This window comes from Capsicum annuum, chromosome 2 (genome assembly GCF_002878395.1).
Source record: "Capsicum annuum cultivar UCD-10X-F1 chromosome 2, UCD10Xv1.1, whole genome shotgun sequence".
Lineage (NCBI taxonomy): Eukaryota > Viridiplantae > Streptophyta > Magnoliopsida > Solanales > Solanaceae > Capsicum > Capsicum annuum.
Window position 1 is genome coordinate 27,490,602 of NC_061112.1, and position 14,810 is coordinate 27,505,411.

A 14,810-nucleotide genomic window follows, 5' to 3' on the forward strand; every position below is an offset into this window, starting at 1 on the left:
TACTAAATTTCACCAATAGGTAATCAAAACCCTAACCCAAAGCTAGCGCAATGGGTTAATTCAGTAGGAAATTCCCAACATAGACGAAATTTTCAAGAACACAACTTATAAATAACAAAGGTTTTAATTAAGCAGACAATAAAAGATATTAATCCCACGTACAGGTAGAGCCAGTATAAGAGCATCTAATAGAATCAATCTAGTTGTCTCAAAATTAAAGACAAAAAATATAGATAGAAGGAAATGGTTGACTCAAACTCAAAGAGCTCACCCTATATCTAAAAATCAGTCACCGAACAAACAACAATCAACAAAGATAGCTAGTACTCATATCTGCCCCAAAAAGGTACAGAAATGAAATATGACTACCAAAACAATGGGTACTAGTACGCATCATCAACCGACTAAGATAAATCATGATATAAGTATGACAAAATGCAAGATAACATAACTAATTCAAGGTATAGAAAATAAACCTAGATCATCTCCAATATCACTATGCATAACATGTAAGTAACTAGAATAATAACATAGCGTAACATAATATCAGACAATCAGTCACAAACTACAAATTGGCTCCCATACATTTATTGGTGTATAAAAGTAAAGAACTCACCACATTCTCCCACACGACTGGAGAGAATATTCAAGAGAAGCATAATTAATCAACAGATATTAAATCTAACCTTCATTGTCATTTAACCATCATTCCATAATTTACCCATATTCCATAATTTTACCATCATTAACAAACTTATCATCTTTGCTTACTAATCACCATTTTATTACCAAATCATCACTTATTAATCAAACCATTTAATTACTAGAGTATATTTATGACATACCACATTAGAACCATTTCCTCATTTTTTTTTTACTAATCCAAATTCCTACCTTTCAATCTCACATCAGATATTGTCAATCATAAAAAATATGTCATCATATTATAATATGCACATCCAGACTCAAACCAGTAAATATATTCAACAGCCAAACATGAATTAGAATAATCGATAGTTGGACTCAAACAGGTAATATAATTAATGTTGCCATAGTCATCCTCCGGACTCAAATCAGGTATATATATAATCATCAATATAATCATCTTCCAGACTCGAATCAGATAAATATATATAATCCACATAATAAATGGTATTATCAATATGCATAGATAATAGCATAATCAATAGGCGTCAACCCTCACATCAACCAACATAACCATCAGGTATTAGTATTTCTCATTATTACCCCGATACATATTTTCAAGAGAATAATAAGTGTAAAGGCTTAAAAAACTAACATATGTCATAGCCTTAAGTAGACTAAGAGTACACTTCTAATCCTTAAGTTTTATTTTAGACAAAATCAACCAGAACTAGGCTTAAGGTATATAAATCAACTTTAAGAGGTATTACAAGACATAATTAGTCCTAAGGCAAAGATTCTTCCCAAATACATTAGCTAAGCCCAATAGAAACTATGACAACCTTCATGGGTGTAAAGAACTTAGGCCAAACTTACCCTAAATATAAGTAACTAAAGCATTTTCATCCAACTAGAGTGGTCTAACGAATTCTCATGAAAATCATGAGAAATATAGCCTAATTCACCTAATATATAAAGAACAATCTAAGTATTTCAAACTTACAGTTTCAAATTAGCCTAAACATCCAACTAACCCCAAGTATTGCATTTCATCAATACAACACCTAAAAACCATCCCAAATCTAACAAGTATCATAAAGATCTAGTATGGATCATGAATAGGGTATACTCGAGTTGTGACAACTTGGTATTACAATAATAGGTTCAAGTGTACTAGAGTGACTGTGAAGTTTTGTCTACTAGAGTCCTACTTATGGGTGTGAAGCATGCCACATTTATAATTAGGGAGCTATAGAGAATCTAGAATATTTCGTACTATAGAGTTTAACTCTATGTTTCTCTTTTATCTCGTTCATTATCCGTGTTGCAAATTATGCCTCTAAAAAGGACCGCTAGTCAGACAACTGCTGCCAATGCTAGAGTTGAGGTCCACTCATGCACCTCATCAGTGTACCGTTCAAAACCTAAATAAAGCCTATTCCTCTAGTTAGAATACTACTATCCAGACTATACCTGTGTCATCAATTACACAGAGAGGTTCTAATTCTTCTTGTATTCAACCACTAGATGTTGATCGTAATATCAATTTGAGGAACGTTGTTCAAATGTAAACACAAATAGTGGCCAACCAGTCCAATCACCTAATTCCAGCCAATACCGATCATTAAGTCTCTTTTAAAGTCTGTGAGTTTCTCTAAATAAATATGCCAAAGTTCTTATGTTCAAAGCTTATTAAAGATCCTAGCATTTCCTTGATGAGGTTTAGAAGATTATTTAGGTTACATATGTTTCTAACACAAAAAAGGTTGAGCTTATTTCTTATCAATCGAAAGATGTCGCAAGCCTTTGATATATGCAATGGGAAGAAATCAGAAACAACTATGCAGTACCAACATAGTAGTTTGAGTTTAAGGATGCTTTTTTGGAGTGTTTTTTCTTAAGATTTGAGAGAGGATAAGGCTAGAAAATTCCTAAATTTGGAAGAGGGGTAAAGGTAGAAGAGGAAGATGGTTGTTGCTCAACAAGGCTATTCAGTTAGCATTTTTTGACTTGTAACTCTTAATTGGTAAGAAATTTACCAAAACATTATATCATTAATTGATTATGGGCTAAATAACTAGCCTTGAAATCATAATTAGCCACTAATTTACCTAGACTATTTAGAAAATTTATCTTAGTTACCCCATACAAATCAAGAGAAATTAGTCACACTCTAATTATAGGCTACATTTTAGTTCTTCCAAACTCTTGAATAAACTTATTAGATGAGGTATAAAGCCTCAAATTACATTAATTAATCTAACACAACACAAATTGCCTATTCTTGAGTTTAGGTATAATAGGCTGTGTCCTTATCACACCCCCTTAGCCTAGATAAAACGGACAAGAATCACCCGCATAAGTAGGTGCTACATAACTGACATATATACTAAAATGTTACTATTCCTAAACAATAATGAGGGCCTATATAAATATACAATTCTAGCCCACTATACACAACCGATGTAGAGAAGTAAAACTATAACCACATGTGACAACTTAAAACTATCTACGAAGCCTCTACCAGAATTCATACTCATATAATGAAATATGGTCAAAATAGGGCCCCTAACATTCCTAAACTATAACTACATACATGACTAAAGAGTACTATACACCTATTAGATCCAGATGAGCGAGAAGCTCACCTACTACTTTACAGACTATGGAACAAGTGCCTAGTATAGAAGTTCACTTATTGGCATACCTGCTCCTGTATCTATAGAAATACAGTACCCCAGATGAAGGAGCATCAGTACATATAAGATATGTACTGGCATGTAAAGTAGACAAAATAGCAAGTGAAAAGTATGAATGCTAATATGGATCAGATATCAAGATGTAGGACTTATCAACACGTGAATCACCGATATATAATATGAAACAGTAGCCAATACACTAGTCTAACAAGCATGTTATAGTTCAAGTATTAAGTATGAGCAATTATGAATCAATATTATTAGAAACTATAGTATGATTTATGCAAGCAACCTTATTACTTTATACATGTGTCCTCAAAATTATTCTTCATTATTAGAAACTAGAAATTTGCTTAGGTGATGCCCTATGCCTATATGAAATACAAATGCTCATAATATGGCCTACCGAAGGTGTTTTGTGTCAAATATATGATAGTGTTTCCTTGTATCTATGTATGCTTTTGTTTTATTGAACTTGAAACGTAGTCTGTTATAGGGTACGCCCCTTCTTAGAGGCTCACTATAAGTGTTTGTCCACAGGCCACATGCGCCATATATTGGCTCGAGTTAGGAGAAATAGTAAATGACATTCCAGCTGACTCCTAATGCAAATGATTCCACAAGGGCATGTATGCCACAATATTTAGGCTCACTATAATTGTCTGGTCTTAATCTGTAAAAAGAATTATGTCGTATGTGTGTACCAAGCCAAACCTAGGCATACCCTCCCATTGTTAGCTTTATCAAGTAGTGCCTTATAATCCTATACAAGTGTATCACAATAAAAAAATTTTAACTATTAAAATAATACTTTTTATGTACAACTAATTTATTTACTAGTATCAAGCTATTCAAATGCTAGTTCTTTATGTTATTCTATGACTATATTGCTATGTGATTCAGTAAATAAGTGTAACTATACTATAGCCATTTATTCTTAATAAATAACATGTGATAGACATAACATATGAATCCTAGGAATTTCTAATGCACACGAATACGATCATGTATCAATCTATAGATGTTTAACCCAACAAGAGTAAAATAAATAGGGTGGCTCCAATAAATAGGCACACGAAGAATGGATACAAGTAATTTGTAATGAAAGGAGACGTAGATATTTTGATGACATTAGGTGTATAGTCATGTGTTAGATGTATATAAGGTAAAAGATTCATTCTTGTATATCAAGTAGACTATATCAACTCCACTAGGAGAAACAAATGACTAAGGATTAACCTTTAGTACTTTGTTAACTAGCGGTAATATCACGAGCCTCAAATAACTCAATATATGGAGATATAATCTTTATGCGACTAACCATAAGTTGTCGTCATCCAATTGGTGAGCAAGAAAACAACCACTATTAACTATATACACAATACATATATATCATTGATAGCCCGTAGGTTGACACACCAAGCTATTTTAACACCATTTACCTATGCCCGAAGTTAGTAAAGTTTCTTAATAATTAATTGGAGTAATTCCTTAATTTTCAACTTATGTAACTTAATACTAAATTTGTTCAATTGGTGGGAATTTTCAAAATTTTCATTTTTTTCAAAAATTCATCTTTTCCCTCTTTTCATGAACCCTAATTGCAAGATCCATTTCAATTAAATAAATCTCAATCAATCATCCTTAGTTAATTATCCATAATCATATATAAGAGAGGGAATAGAGAATTTACCTCTTGGGATTAACCTTAACTAAAGTTTTGAAATCAATTCCTTGATGTTTAAAGAAGAGAAAGATGAAATAGAATGGAAAAGTACAAATACTAGTAGTATCGTTGTTTCTGAGAAGAAAAAGAGAGAATCCAATACCTATTTTTGATACTTGTTAAAAGAGTAAGGTAGAAAATATGATTAGGATCCAAGTACTACTACAGGTACCTTTTTTTGCTTCTAGAAGCAAAAGTGGAAATGCTAGAGGTTTCTATTTTTTCCCACTTAATACTTTATTAAAAGAAAATATAAGGTGGCCCCTACCTGTCCCAATATTAATAACTTAAATAAAGGGATATCATTTTATTATTCCCTACCAACAAACAACAATTATGGCGATAAGTAATTATACATATACTATAATTTTTTCTTAAAATATGGTCAACTCATAACTCTTTGTAAATTTAAGTTATCCTCGTCTAAAATATTAAATTTCAATTCAAAATTATTTGAGGAGTTGCAATCTCCATCACTTAATATCATTCATCCTCGAAAGATATTGATAGCTTTTTTTGACACCTATAATTATCTAAGACATTCATGAGATCATTTACTAACTTCCACTTCATTTTATCCATTATATGGTCCTGAAATTTGGTGAACTCTCAATTTTTTCAAAAATTTTGCCATATTTTTCTTTGTAAATAGACCTATAGAAAACCTGTCAGCTAACCAAAATATATATAAATACGCTCACCTAGCATTACAATAAATATACTACTCAACTGATAATGCACGAGGCTCCACTTGACCTTATAGTCAATTATTAGGTATAACCAACATATAACTTAGCTTATATTTTAACTCTGAACACTGCATCTATATAAAACTTTATACTATTAACACAAATTAAATATCTATATATGTTACGTTAAAATCAGATAGTAGTTGGCCCACATTTACTTAGGCTGAACTTATTTCTCCCGACTTTCCTTCTGAATCAGATGATACCTTTCATAAGCAATATCACCAAAAAAAATTAATAATAATATAAAAGTCTAACCATTTTTTGAAAGAACATTTGCTATAGCTCTAAGGGGTTTCGATCACTCAAGCCCTTTGACTACCTTCCATAAAACCAAATAAATCATTCTATTGCCTTCTGCCTAGGTACTGTTGCCTTCTGCCTAGGAGTACCTTAACTCATACCTCTATACTTTAGTAGGTGTACATATTATTTAAGAAAATAAGTATATATAGAAATTATAATATGTAAGGAAATAAAGACGAAAGATATATAATCACATAATCATGTGAGACGCCGAAAGGGCTATGAACATGCAACCCTGATAGGTGTATAACTTATAAACTAGAGAAGAATATATAACGTGCAATCTATATGTGGTTAAGCTGCATAAACTTATGGCAGATAAGCTCGTAAACTATAAAATGACATATTAACGGATGGACAATATAACAAACAACATGAAAATAGATAAGTTATGACATAATTATCATATAATCATATAAGTAGGTGGACTATTATAATGCCCCAGAAGTACACCTTGGACACTACACGGTGCTTACGATCCTGAAAGACCACAAGCTAACCTATGAACTAGTACCTGTTGTGAGCACTGATAACAATAATGAAATATACATGTGCGTAATAACTAAATACGCCTTAAGATTTTAAATCTGAAAATAATACAACTGAAAACCCAAAAGTCTGAACCATATGCAAATATATTTAAAATTTGATTGAAAAGATCAACAACTGACTCACTGTCTAAAATGTCTGAAAGCCTATAAAATTGTCTGAAAGAAAGTTGATGGGACAGGCCCCAACTAAATCTAATTGTCTCACTGAAATAAAATACTGAAATAAAATACTGAAATAAACTAAAATAACAACCATGTCCTCGATAGATGAGGACTCACCACTATTAATGCTGCTGATGCATTGGAATGTCTAAGTACGGTCGGGAACCTGAGCATCCAAACTTATGATATCAAACATTATAGCGCAAGAAACGACTATGTAATCAGTACTTTAAATATACTGGTATGATAGATGAGGTTAGGCTAATATGCAGGGGTTCATGTTTATGAATAGTAACTGACTGTACGAATAGCATGAGGTAACTAAATATAAATACATGAAAATTGAGAAATCTAAGAATTCATGACCAAGCATATAATATAATTCTGAAACAGTTTGTAAACTTACATACAAACATCCTGATAACTGAATAACTGGTAACTGTATGCTTTGGTCAAGCAAACCTGAAACTAAACTCTATACTGAATACTGGTCTGAGACTGTGAGAGCTATCATCTAATCGACATGCCCTAATATGAGCTAATTGGGATCCAACCTGTGACCCCAGTTGGAAGGGTGTTAGTACCGTACCACGGATACTAACAAGGGTTGTGTAGATCCACTAAACTGATGTCTCGAAGGACCAGAGTGTCAATCCTAGACTGATGGGTGACCCCTAAGAGGAAGTCAAGCCTAAACTGATGAGTGAATCCTTATATCATATGCTAGCTACGTATTTCTAGAATACAGGGCCTGTTACTAATGAATATACCTGACTGATGGGGAAGATTTCATCCCTGCATTCCCTCGGTGCTAAATCCTACCCCCAACTGAACTGACTCAGAATACTAACTGATCAAGTTTAAATAATTATGATAACTAACTGAACTGATAATGCTCATAACATATCTAAAACCATTCCGAAGCTACTGAGACTAAGTAAACAACTAAGTTTTTGGATATTCATAACCCCCAGGACTCGATAGACATAACAATAGAACCATAATACAAATTTGAGGACATCATAAGTAGTCATTGTACAAAACCCATTCATCTAGGCATTTCATCAAACACATAGTGGTTATGAGTTAAAGCATGGGAATAGTTAAATCATGTAATAATCACATAATTTCAATATTAAAAACATGGGTTAAGGATTCAATAAGTGAATATCACCATTCAAATATATCAAGGGCAATTTCAACCAAAATAGTTTGTAAACATGATATATAATCGAAATTCATGAGATTTCATGGATATAATTCATATTAACACGTAAAAATCATAATTTAAACTTGAACATGAGTTCTTGGACTCCATGGGTGAAAAGGACCCATGGATGAACATCTAACATACCTTAAAGCTTTAATCTGACAAGAGATTTAACTTTCTTGATAGTCCTTGGGTGGTGAAGCTTGAATTCTTGAGTTTTGTTAAAGAAATAGTGATTGAACTTGATGAATTTGGGTAATCACTAGGGTTAATTTTTTATATAAATTGAGAAAATTGGGTATATACTGCCTTAACTGCTGATAAATCCCATGTTTTCACGGATTGGGGCGATGGGAAAAGACAAGACTGCTCCTCTAGGATTTAAATTCATAATTGGAAACTGATTGGAGGTTTGGAGCAATGCGATGATCTGTTCATCGCTATACCCTATGCAACGCGATGTAATCGCGTTGAGCTGCTAGAATCTAAATCCAAACATGACCCAAACCTCATTCAAAATATCTGAAACTTCCTCGAGACATGCTCCTTACACCTTTGAACATGAATTAACTTAGAAATCATCATCTCGGGTTTGGTAAAGTCACTTTAAAAATCATCGAAGTTAAGAGGCCAAAAATAAGACTAAGTCTTTAATACTCAGCTAAATTTTTTGGTTCTAAGCCTCTTGTACATGCACTATGGGATGAACTGAGCTAAGAATAACACGGGGTATTATAATATCTCCCCCCTACTCCCACAAGAATATTCATCCTCGAATGAGACTAATTAAGTCGAGAAGACCGAGAAAACTAAATTCACTTACTGAACATGCATAGCTGAAAACATGATTACATAACTGAGTCTAAGGCATGATACATGACTGTACTGATTCATGAATACATATAATGACAGGAAGATGATTATATAGCTAGAATCTAAGAATGGAAAAAAGTTAATCTAAGGAAATCTATTACCTTGAGTTGAGTATGAGTTTGCGGAGAAAAGAAGAGGGTACTTGGTACGTATGTCTACTTCTTCTTCCCAAGTGTCTCCCTCAACGGAGTAATTCTGCCAAAGAACTTTGATGAAGGAAACTTCTTTGTTCCTCAGTCTATGGGTCTGACGATCAAGAATCTCAACTGGGATTTCTTCGAAAGAAAGGTTATCCTTAACCTCCATATCCTCCAATGGAGCTACTACAGTTGAGTCACCAATCCACCTTTTTAATAAGAAAACATAAAACATTGGATGCACATATGCCAAATCTACAAGCAACTCAAGCTCATACATTACCTTCCCAAAATGGTTCAAGATTCTGTAAGGGCCAATATATCGGCGACTGAGCTTTCCATTTTTGCCAATTCCCTTTACTTCTTTCATGGGAGAGCTTTTTAAATAGACCAAGTCACCAACCTCAAACTCAAGATTGCTTTTCCTTACATCTGCATAGGATTTCTGTCGACTTTGGGTTGTCTTAAGCTTTTCTCTAATTAGCTGAACTTTCTCCAATGCATCAAATACTGAATCTACCCCTATCAACATAGTCTCACCTATCTCAAACCAACCAATAGAAGATCTATATCTTCTTTCATAAAGAGCCTAAAATGGAGCCATCTGAATACTAGAATAATAACTATTATTGTAAGTAGACTCAATCAATAGAAAGTGATCATCCCAACTACCCTTAAAGTCGATAAAACAAGCTCTCAACATGTTCTCTAAGGTTTGGATGGTCCTTTTTACCTGACCATCTATTTGAGGATGAAAGTTGTACAGAGATAAACTTGGGTACCAAAACCCTTCTGTAAAGCTTTCCAAAAGTGAGAGGTAAACTGAGTACCCTTATCTAAAATGATAGACAACGAGACTCCATGCAACCTAAACAATTCTTTGAGATAGAGTTTGGCATAATCCTACACTGAATAAGAAGTATGGACTGGCAAGAAATAGGCTGACTTGGTTATTCTATCTATAATAACCCAAATCAAATCATGATAGCGATGCGTATAACGCAAGCTTCTCACAAAATCCATGTTCAGCTCTTCCCACTTCCAACTAGGAATGTCGAACTTTTCAAAGTGCCTCTAGGTCTTTGGTGCTCAACCTTAACCTGCTGACAATTAGCATACTTAGCTACAAACTATGTAATATCTCTCTTCATGCCACTCCATTAATAGATTTCTCAAAAATAACGGTACATCTTAGTGGCTCCTGGGTGACTAGAGTAACATGCACCATGTGCTTCTGCAAGAATTTGCTGTCTCAAACCGTCAACACACGACACATACAGTCTACCCTAGCAATACAATATACTACAGACAGTCTACCCTGGCAATACAATACACTATATCCCTTTGAGAAAAAATATCTACTTTTGATCTCTGACTGACTCCTTCAACTCCACTAGAATGGGATCTCTATCTTGCTTTTCTTTCACTTCGGCAACCAAAGAAGATTCTGAACTATTCTGAACCCATAGAATACCCTCATATGAGTTAACCAAACAAACGCCTAATCTTGCAGACTGATGAACCTCCTTAACTAAATTTTTATCATTCTCAACATGAGCCACACTACCCATAGACAACCTACTAAGCGCAACTGTCACTACATTGGCCTTGCCTGGATGATACAAAACACTCATATCATAGTCTTTCAATAATTCTAATCACTTTCTCTGACAAAGATTTAAATATCTCTGTGAAAACACATATTGAAAACTTTTATGGTCCATGAACACATCAACTTGCACCCCATACAGATAATGCCTCCAAATTATCAAGGCAAACAGAATAATTACTAACTCAAGATCATAGGTAGGATAATTTCTTTTATAGGGCTTAAGTTGTCTAGAGGCATAGGCTATGACCTTACCTCTTTGTATCAAAACACAACCCAAACAAACTCTGGAAGCATCACAGTAAACAAAAAACCTATCCGAACCATCTGATAATATCAAAACTAGGTCTGAGGTAAATCGAGTCTTCAACTCCTGAAAGCTCTTCTCATAAGAATCTGACCACTGAAACTTGACTTTCTTCTCAGTCAATCTATACATGGGGAACACAATAGAGGAAAACCTTTTAACAAACCATCTGTAATAACCATTCTGTAATATCCCAAAGTTTCCTAACTAATTTTGTCTCAAGAATGTCTAGTATTATCTTCTAAGTTTAATGATGTCTATTCCATAAGGAATTTTTAAGATTTTCACTATTTTTCATGAGGTAAATTCAATAAGCTTTACATCAATATAAGATTCGCCCAAATCCGATAACCGGGTAAGAAGTTATGTCTATTTTAAGTTCCTATCGTAAAATAGTGCCAAATTGGTCAGTGCATGCTGCGCCACAAGTTAAAATGGAAATTGTCCTTTTTCTAGTGTCTCAACTCAATTTCTCAGTGTTGTGCCAAACTTTCAGGTCACAAATAAAGTGGTAACATGATGGCTCTGCGTCGCACCATCCCTCAATTTCCCAATTATCAAATTCCAGTGACAAGACGTGATAGCACCGCGTCGCGCCAGGGGTCCAATTCGAGAAAATTTCACTGAAATTAAAAGACACGTCTAGGGTTAAAAGGGTCAATTTACCACCCCTATTTAAACCTAATAACACGTGATTTAGCCATTATTCACCCAAAATATACTAGTTTCTCTCAATTTCTCTCAATAATAAGCTAGGGTTTTAATTAAGGATTTAATTTCAAGAAAGTCTTTCCGTCAATCTTTGCTAAACCAAGAACTAAGGTATACGTTGTGTTGATTTATGTATTCCTTTCATCCATAAAGCTCAAGAACACTATTTTAAATTATTAATTATGTTGTGGGTTGCTCAAGTTATGTTATGGTTATTGTTTGATTCCCATGTTGGGATCTTTATGTGAAATTATGAAAACTACGTTAGCATATAAATTGAAATCCATGAATTTGGTAGTTTATGATTTGTGAAATTTGATGATTTCACCTATGCCTTAAGTTGTGCATGTAAGGTGTTTGATAAAATGCCTAGGAGGATAGAAATTATGCACTATAGCTAAATTATGATCCAAAATAACTTCCATGTTATTCTTATGTATTGAAATTATTGTAGGATTGCTCATGAGTTAGCCTTATGAAATTATGCTATGTATACATGCTATCTTATTTACGTATAAAGCTATGATAATCAAATGCCCATGAAATATCTCCAATTATTGTATTATGGATTATTGATGTTGGTCATGTATTCAAGAATGTCATGCCTTGTCAGTGTCCTTTCATCGAGTCCTGGTGGTACTTGTAATCGAAAAATATAGTTGTGTGCCTAGATTTAATTTCATGTTTTCATGATATCCTCAGTCAAGCCATGGTCCATAGAACCCAGTCAGTCATGTGACGCAGGAAAGCTCAGTAATTCAGTAATCTCAATAGTATTCCGTCAGCTAACGGAACTCCATAAATTCAGTCTAGTCTAGTTCAGTTAATCATGTTTAATGTCTATTCAGATGAGATTAGGAATTATCACCAAGTGAACCCAAGGATGGGAACTTACCTGTTATATAAGGGTGTGATTCTTAGAAGCAACCTTGTATTCCAAAACTATGTAGCCAGTGCAGGTTGAGACATCATAACCTGTTATATGAGGGTAGATGAGGTGGCTTAACCTGTTATATGAGGGTTCCCACCGTTCTTACTAGAGTTACCTATTATATAAGGGTTACTCATAGATTATCCTTACCAGTGGTATGGTATTGACACCCTTCTAATTGGGGTTATAGATTGGACCCTAACTCAGTCATAATGGCATATTAGGGGTATGTCGGTTAGATGACTACGTCCCACAGTTTAAGTTATAAAATCAGGACTTTTAGATATAGTCATTCAGTATCAGTAATAAAACTCAAATAGTTCTACAAAATTTAGGACGGTCAGATACAGTCAACTCAGAACAGTACGGTACTTAGCTAGTTCCATCAGATTCAGGACTGTCAGATATAGTTACTCATGTTATCAGTTATATCAACTATCAAAACTCAATTATCAGTCATGATAGTTATCAGTAAATTCATGTTATCACGATCTCATATATAGTTATAATGTACTCATGCATATATTCTCACGTTCATATTAGTCAGTTAGCTAGTATTGTTCATGCATATGAGCCCCATGCATTCAGCCTACCTTACATGCATACCAGTATATTCAAAGTACCGATGCATTTGGGATATGGTGTCTTATACCATAGGTTCAGAAGCACGAGCTCCAGAACATCAGTAGCATCCCAGTCTCAGTAGTCAGAGTAGCAGTGAGTCCTCATTTTTTGAGGACATTATCATTATTTTATAGTCTTATTAATTAATTTATTAGTTGGAGTTAGTTGGATATATGTCCCATCAACTCCTTATTTACATAGTTCAGTTAGTTAGAGGTTTTTCAGACTATCATGTTCAGACAGTTATTTTAGTTTTTTGTCTATTTCATACGCTATCCATATGTTATTATTTATCAGTTATGTTATAGTATTGAACCTTATGACATTTCAGTTTATGTTTCCGCAATCATATAGTATATTATGCAGTATAATGATACAGATATCAGTCATGGGTTACCTTGTGATCCTTCGGGGTCATGAGCACCGTGTAGCATTCTGGGTACCAGATTCAGGGCATTACACAGCCAAACCCAAGAAATACCTAATATCTGATGGAGATATGGGTTTGGGCTAGTTTCTCACTAAATTGAATTTTTGAGGATCAACCCTAATGCCATCACCGCAAATAATATGGCTAAGGAAAGAAACTGATCTTATCCAAAATTCACACAAATTTGGTGAACAACTGATGGGCTCTAAAATTCTGCAATAGAATTCTGAGATGGTTTTTATGATCATTTTCACTATGGGAATAGAAAAAGAATATTATCAATAAATACTATGACGAATATGCCAAGTACTATTTGAACACTCTATTCATCAAGTCCATGAAAGTTGTTGGGGCATTCATTAGTCTAAAAGACATGACTAGAATATCAAAGTGACCATACCGAGTTCTGAAAGATGTATTTGGAATATCACATTCTTTGACTCTAAGTTGATGATATCCGAATCTGAGGTTTATCTTAGAGAAATAACTAGCACCCCAAAGTTAGTTGAACAAGTCATCAATTCTGGGGAGTGGATATTAATTCTTGTTGTGACTTTTTTCAACTATTTATAATTGATACACATTCTAAGGGAACCATATTTCTTATGCATAAAAAGAACTGGAGCGCCCCATGGGGAAACACTGTGCCAAGTGAATTCCATATCTAGGAGGTCTTTTAATTATTCTTTCAACTCTTTGAGTTTAGCTAGAGCTATTCTATATGGAATATTAGAGATAGGCTAGGTATCTAGAAGAAGGTCTATTCCAAAGTAAATTTCCCTTTTAGGAGAAACTTCGGGAAGGTATTTAGGGAACATATCTGGAAATTTCTTCACTACTGAAACCGACTCGAGTTAGGGAGTTTCATAAATAGAGTCTTTGAATCTAACAAGATGGTAAACACACCCCTTGGATATCATTTTTCTTGTTGTATGATATGAAACAAGCTGACCATTAAGGGCTGAAATACTAACCCTCCATTCAAGGACTGGTTCATTCAGAAACTGAAACTGATTAACCATATTTCTATAATCAACTAGGGCATAACTGTAATACCCGATCGTTCCTTAAGACTGAATCTATCTTTTGAAGTGAATATGGATGACTTTCAAGGTGAATGATATTTAAACCATGTTTAAT